Below are 7,145 nucleotides of genomic sequence, written 5' to 3'. Positions count from 1 at the left end.
GTCTTAGGAGCCCAGGTGTGGTTGGTGTCCCTGGCTGGCCACCAGATGCCCAGCCGCTTGCTCACTCCCCCTCCTCAGCGGGACAGAGGGAGAAATAGGATGAAAAACTCCCGTGGGTTGACGTACAGACAGGGCTATCGCTCACCGGTTACCAACACGGGCAAAACAGACTCAGCTTGGGGAAGGCTAATTTAATTTACTGCCAGTTGATAGAAGAGTAGGGCAATGAGAGCTAAAAAAGAAACAAAGGGGGAAAGACCTGCTGGAAATTGGCTTTGAGAGAACGTCGCAGGATGTCAATAACGTGTGGGCAGCTTTTACAGGATTTCCTCTAACTCCAAATACCCCCTGGCATTCCAGATCAATATTCCTTGTTTGTTTTGCCTTACTGCATAGATTTTACTAAGCTACACAACGAGCTCAGAAATGAGCTTTTATACTGATATCTTATAAAATCACTGTCACAGTTTGAGACTAGGGATCAAACTAGTAAATTCCTATAGTGTGTTTCCTGTCACTCAGTTCTGTTTATTTTTCACTCCGAGAGTTATTAGCCGTCCTTTAAATCACTGCCAGTCAGTACAAAAGGCAGTACATGGTCATCCTGGCTGCCCCCAATGCATGGAGGTTACAGTACATGTTTACAAATAGCCAGGAGGGCAGCACTGTCCAGGACAGTCTGCGGCACTTGGCAGAGCCAGCGTGAACAGAGGAAAAGAGAAAACCCAAAGAGTAATTCCATATGATTTACTTATCCTGGAGCATCCTCGTTTGGCGAACTGCTTCTTCTGGGCTCACACACACACTGGTGGGAAAGCACAGTGATTTGGGTACGTCCTGCGACGGGGTCATGGTGACAGCCATGGATCTGAAAGGTTAGGGATGGGGGGGGGGCACACAGCCCTCTCGTGTGTTCCTCCAGCACAGGATTTCAACACCCATAAACCAAAAGGGGTAATTCTCCATGCTGCTCTGAAACCTCTTTGATCACTGTGTTGGGGATGTCTTGTGTCTCTGCTCCAGGCTGTGGATCCCATGGCATCGAAATAGCTTTAGTCTGGCGGAGTCTCACTAGGTGGTGTAGATGTAATATATTTTGAAGGGGCGATCTGTTGTGCTTAAGATGTGTCATTTTTATTTTTTTTTTTTGAACTTTCTGAGCTGCTTTTGAAACTGTGCCTAAGCAAATACTGCAACAATCTACATATTGTAGCGACGTGATCAGGCACGCTTCGCGCTTCACGATGTCCCTGTCTGACAGCCTCCTCCTGAGCAGCGCGGCTCCTGGTGAGCAGCAGGCCAGGAGCTGAGGATCAGCAGTTGCATTCACCGTGTTCCTGCCCTGGGTGCGTGCTAATCACGTGTCATGAGGGCATCTAGTCATTTATACAAAAGGTGTTTCCTATCTCACACAATCTGAGCAAAGTCCCATCAGCAATCAACGGTGTGACATGGACAACAAAAACAGGCTGAAATACGGATGCATCCAAACAAACTTTATTGTACTTCAAAGCACGTCAAAATGAAGTTAATTTATTTTTCAAGCTGATCTTCCAGTATACAAACTTGGAATAGCTGAGTTGACAGGCATGGCGTAGTTTAATCCAAAAGAAAAAATGCAACAGAAGAGTTGACTTTCCTTGTTTCTAAACAAAATCCCCAAATGAGTTTTCCTTTTTACTGTACCTTAGGGACAGATCCAGCAGCACCTTGGGAGTACTTTACAATAACATCTTAACTTGATGAAGTTTTTCAGTGATAAAGGATTGCAAGATTTGTCCTAGGAGGCTAAGAAAGTCTCATTTAAAGACATTAGGCCAGGTCCATTTTCCCAACACTTGGTTGTATGCACTTTCATTATAAAAATCAATAGAAAGAAATACAAACTCTCAAATCAGCTTTAAGAAGGACTTTGAAAAACAGCATATTTTCTTTCACTTTGAAGAGTTGTTTTAACTTATTGTGTCATTATCCAAGGTAACAGCACTGATGACAGCATGATCCCGTTAATCTGCACTCAAACAGTAGAAGGGATGTCCTGGGAAAGAATCCCTCTGTGAATAGGAAATGTGGATTGTGATAAACTGGATCAGCCCAGAGCTCCTTATGCTTTTCTGCAGTACCAAGAGAGAATTCAGGCTCTTTTAGCAGCCCCGTCAACCCAGAGCAGGGCCACATGTCACAGACTTTAAGGTGCTGACAGAGCTGTGGGTAAGTTAAATTTCTGTCTGGTTGGCAAAGCCTGTTGGAAGGACCTACCCCAGGCTGTCACCCACTTGGGTGAGTCGCCGATTCCTCCACTACACCATCCCATTTCTGATGGGGGTCTCCTGTACTAGGGTTGAGCAAGGCAAGTTTTCATTGCTTTGCTGGACTTTCTATGCTATAGGTTCTGTACATTATTCCACCACAGCAAAGTTAAGCGATACCCTACCTTTCTACAACCCCAACAGCGTACTTGGCTGTATATATTTTACCACTTTTGCTGTGGAACTACCATGATAGATGCATACCACCATTTACATTCTGTACTGGATGTTTTACCAGTCAAAAACAGAAATAGTAACCTTCCGGAAAAGAAAAATGTTAAATATGTTAGCTCTCTTAACAGAGGATTTAGCAATTTAGCTTTCACTTCATCCCTCCACGAGTGTAATTGGCATAAAACAGAAGGCTCATCTTTGCTGGAAATGGTGTTGCAAATGGCAGTGTTTCAACAAACTACTTATTAAGGGCTTTACAGTAATAATGCACACTTGTTTCTACGTTCCTCAGCATTTATAACACGTTGGCAGATACTGAGTAACTCAAGGCCAGCTTATTAAATAAGGGATTCTTGTTTTACAGTCTCAAGTACCAGCTTTGAAATTGGTAGGGAGCATATTACGGAGTGAACTCCCCAGAAACAAGTAAAGGCTCCACTGGATCATGTGTCACCTAGCTGGGCTTGTTGAAACACCCGGCATTTACTCGTAACACGCTCTGCTACAAGCAGCAAAATCTCAATTCAGTTCTTGGTCATTCGAAGGTGACTTACAGCTCAATTTTGACGAACAAAGAATACTTTGTATTATATTTGTATAACGGTTGCATCCAAATAAAATTCAATTCTGTGACCTTTGGGAGCTTTGATCGATAGGCACAAATCACTGGAAAAGCTGGAAGAATTCAGCACTGTCGAGGCTGTTCCCAGGGCGGAGCTGTGCCCATTGAAATGCTGAATAAGCTCCTACCAAAGCCATGGTTTTGCAGCAGGTACGTAATCTCCATGAACACGGGCAGATCATTTTCAAATGCCATTATTGTCACTTCTAACACCAGCCATGTAAAAATACCTGCACTAAAAAAATTGTCAGCTTCTGGTGGTAGTAAACACAAATCACCTGGTCAAAAAAGGCTCAATTTGAAATTACTCATATTATCCTAATGGACTGTTTGGAAGCACTGTGAACCAGCAGCTTTGCTGGTACATTAATCATATGAAAAGGGTTACTTTCCCCTCGGGAGGCTGCACCTTTGAGTGCATTTCTGATACCTGGATTCCATCGCTGGGTGAACGTAAATGGAAATATGATTACAGAAGTGTAAAGCCCCTTACCCGGCAGAGAAATGAAAACTGCTTTCTTTTAAAAGCACACATTCGGTGAATTGCATCACCCATTGAAAAATGCAGGGCTGGCATGAGAAATGTATAATGCTCTAAGGATAAACAGTGCACTGGAAGAAGTCGAATCATTTGATTTGTGCCAGGCTTTACTGAGAACTTCCCAATGTGGTTCAAAACACCTGACTTCCCAGCACCAGAACTCCTCGTCGTGGGGCTGCTCGGTACCAAACGCTGCCAGGGCTGGGTCCAGCACAGCGACACAGATGGGCAGGAGGCGGGTCAGGCGGTTTTGAGGCCCAAAACTCTTCCAGTTTCTGAAATGGACAGGAAGTATTTAAGGGAAAGGCAATTTCTGTTGTGTGAATTCCTTTAAATGAAAGGCACATACGAGGGCTTCCAGGAACCTGTGGAGAACCAGCCAGAAACACAGCCATTGCTAATGCAGGTGACTGAATTCGGCACAAACTGGAGTCTACACCCTCAGGTATATTCAAAAGCCACAGGGACGAGATCAAGCTGCTCTAGCTGATCCAGCTGTATTAAATCACATTCTCGTCAAGAGCAGATCTCATAGTTGCTTCTCTGAAAGAAGCAGCTAGCAAGCCATTCATCAAATATACGCTAAAAATTATGATCTTGGGATGCCTATGGGCATTAAAACTGTAGTCCTTAAGATGTGTTACAGGCAACATCGTGCCCGAGTGATCCTCTGCTGTTACCTTGGCTAACAGAGTAAAAAATAGACTAGATTACAACAGGCAGGGTAAGATCTAATTATTACTCCTTCACTCACTGTTCAACATCGTTACCTAGAAGACAGTGAAAACTTGGCCACTAAATCATCCGTGGAGAGCCAGCCTCTCGTAAATACATATCCAAGATGAAGAAATAGAAAGCCCACTACTAATTCAAAAAAGATTAAAGTAACTCCAAATAGCTGAGAAATGCAACTCCTTCATAAATTCTCTCTTCAATGTTATTTATTTATTTTCAGGAAAGAAAGGTCGTGTTTTAACAGTTCTTGCTGGGCAGCCAGTTAATAAGCGGGTAAGCCCACATCACTGAAGTAATAAATGACATTATTTTGTTGTTCTTTTTGAGATATATAGCTGTATTTTGCACATCAAAAGCGTGGTAATTTTCAATGAGACATATTTCTCAAGACTGCGTGTTGGTAAGACCTCAGCCCATGTGTCTTTTTCAGCTCTCTCAACCTTCCCTTCATTTTCATCTCTGGCCAGCTCCTACCAGTTGGCAGGCAGTCACACATCTTACCGCAGACAAGGTTTAGCCAACCTAACCAATGAATTTTGTCACTCTCTTTTAGCTCTAGAGAGCCAATGAATTTGAGATCAAGAGAATACAAAGGATCTTCCTTAAAGGTTGAGTTGAACGCAGAGAGGAAAGGGTGCTAGCAGCATTTCAATCTTCAGCTGCATAAAAGCAATGCATCCCAGTACACACACACAGCACAGCTTAAAACACTGTACTAAATTCTAACACACCCATAACTATTTTTCATGATCTTTTTTCACAATCCATTATATTTTTCAGAGGGTGATTAATATCTTTTTTCTAAGCAAGTATTTTGCCACTCAAAACCACAAGCTGCTAGTAGTTTGGGGGTAATTTTGATGGACGCCTTCCTTTGTTCATTATCCATCAAATACTGTGTAGTATTCCCCACATAAAGTATCCTATACCTTAAAAAAAAAAAAAAAGCATCTTTGTCACTCTCTATGGACATTATGAGATGCCCACTGCCTGCCTCAACTAACAACCATTAATAAATACATACACTTAGAAATCAAAGAACTTCAGTAACCCTTGGTGGTGCTTGGCAGGCCATCCATGCCTGCTGCTTGTCTAAATGTTGCTCAGATCAGAGCATGCCTTATTGTTAACACTGACTGTCTTAAAGCCAGCAATCTTAAGACATTTTGTTCCCTAATGTGGAATTCTGGCTTTTCTAAGAGTTGTTTGAAATATGAAAAATACAAACACTGTACAAAATATTGGCTTCTATTGGGAATAAAAGAAAAAACTTGTCAGATTTATTAGAAAAGGGACTGTGAGCGCGCAGGTGTTTACCTTATCAACCCACTTCAGATCTCATTACAAGCTTAAATTTCTCATACCAAACAATTTTCATTATAAATTAATTTAGCCTCTAGAAATGTGCATTATCTAGGTACAAAAGTACCTAGCAGATACAAAAGTAGTAGTTTCTAGTTTTGTATTTTCTAACTGGTTTCATTAAACTCACAAGTTTAATTAAATGTTAATCGTGGTCCTCTCTATTGCGGTATTCCAAAGAAATCTGAAAGAGTTTGGATACTTACATGAAAGTAGGGTCATGGACTAGCAATCAAGGAACAGAATCAAACTATGTTGCCGAACTCGTGAACGTTATTTTTGATATTACAATGGGGTAGATCTAGTGTGGAAAATTACTAGTTACTGTAAACCTGAAGGTTAAGTGCAATAGAATATATCTTTCTGCCTAAATTCTGGAGATGAGTTAGATTCTTATAGCCTTTGATCTTTTCTTTGAAAGAAAAAAGCGTTAGTTATGTGTGAACGGCAGTATTAGAGACAATTTTCAAGCTTCCTGCACATACATCCCATCGTCTTCCCACTTTGCTACTGGGCAAGATTTAGGCAGGCAGCAGGCCAGAAGGGAGCTGTACTTCTCCCCAAGAATCTGCTGAAATGCCAACACCTGAGACTTGTGAGCCCCAGCCCTACAGCCTGGCTGTCATCTCACCTCTTTTATATCTGTTTGGATTAGGAACTCTAAAGCCTGCCCATTATGCTAAAGAATGTTCCTACAGCAGAGGCTGATGCTGCCAGAGGAAGATGTAGTATGTAAGCGTACCTTCTACAGGAGTCTTGCAATTGACCTTTTAATAGAAATGAGCAATCTGCAACCCAAAATCCCAGCAAAGGCTTCAGAATTGGGAAGAGAGGTGCGGGAAACCAAAGCAGGCTGCTCTCCTTATTTGCCCCCTGTTGGGATCCAGGAGTGTAGCTTTGGCAAACAGCATGTTGTTACAACTTGAGACAGATGGAAATGTGCTTACTTGTCAAAGCTGTTATCCCCAACGAAGCAAGAAATTATGTTGTCTCGAACACTCCATGGGTAAGACAGTGAAAGGTCGAGAAATAGAACAAAACTATTAATATAAAACTAGGTTTGGAATATAAAATGAAAACTGTCTTTTGCACAGGGGGTTGTTTCTTCTTAGCAGATAAAGTAGGATTGTTTGTTTTTTTTTAGTCACAATAATATGAGTATTACTATAGGTATGCATTGTCCTGATGAAAACTTACCCGTTACCCAAAACAATTGATGTCTGTTATACATTATTATGAACCAGGTGATTTCAGTGATTGAGGACTTCATAAATTTGGTCAATACAATATAATAATATTATATATAATATAATAATATAATACGGGATGCAGAGCTTATAAAGATTATTTGAACTCTAACTATAAATCAACCAACTAATGAATGTTTTCTTTTAAAAAAAGG

This window comes from Anser brachyrhynchus (genome assembly GCF_964034855.1).
Source record: "Anser brachyrhynchus genome assembly, chromosome: 2".
NCBI classification, from domain to species: Eukaryota; Metazoa; Chordata; class Aves; order Anseriformes; family Anatidae; genus Anser; species Anser brachyrhynchus.
Note: the sequence above shows the minus strand (reverse complement) of the source record.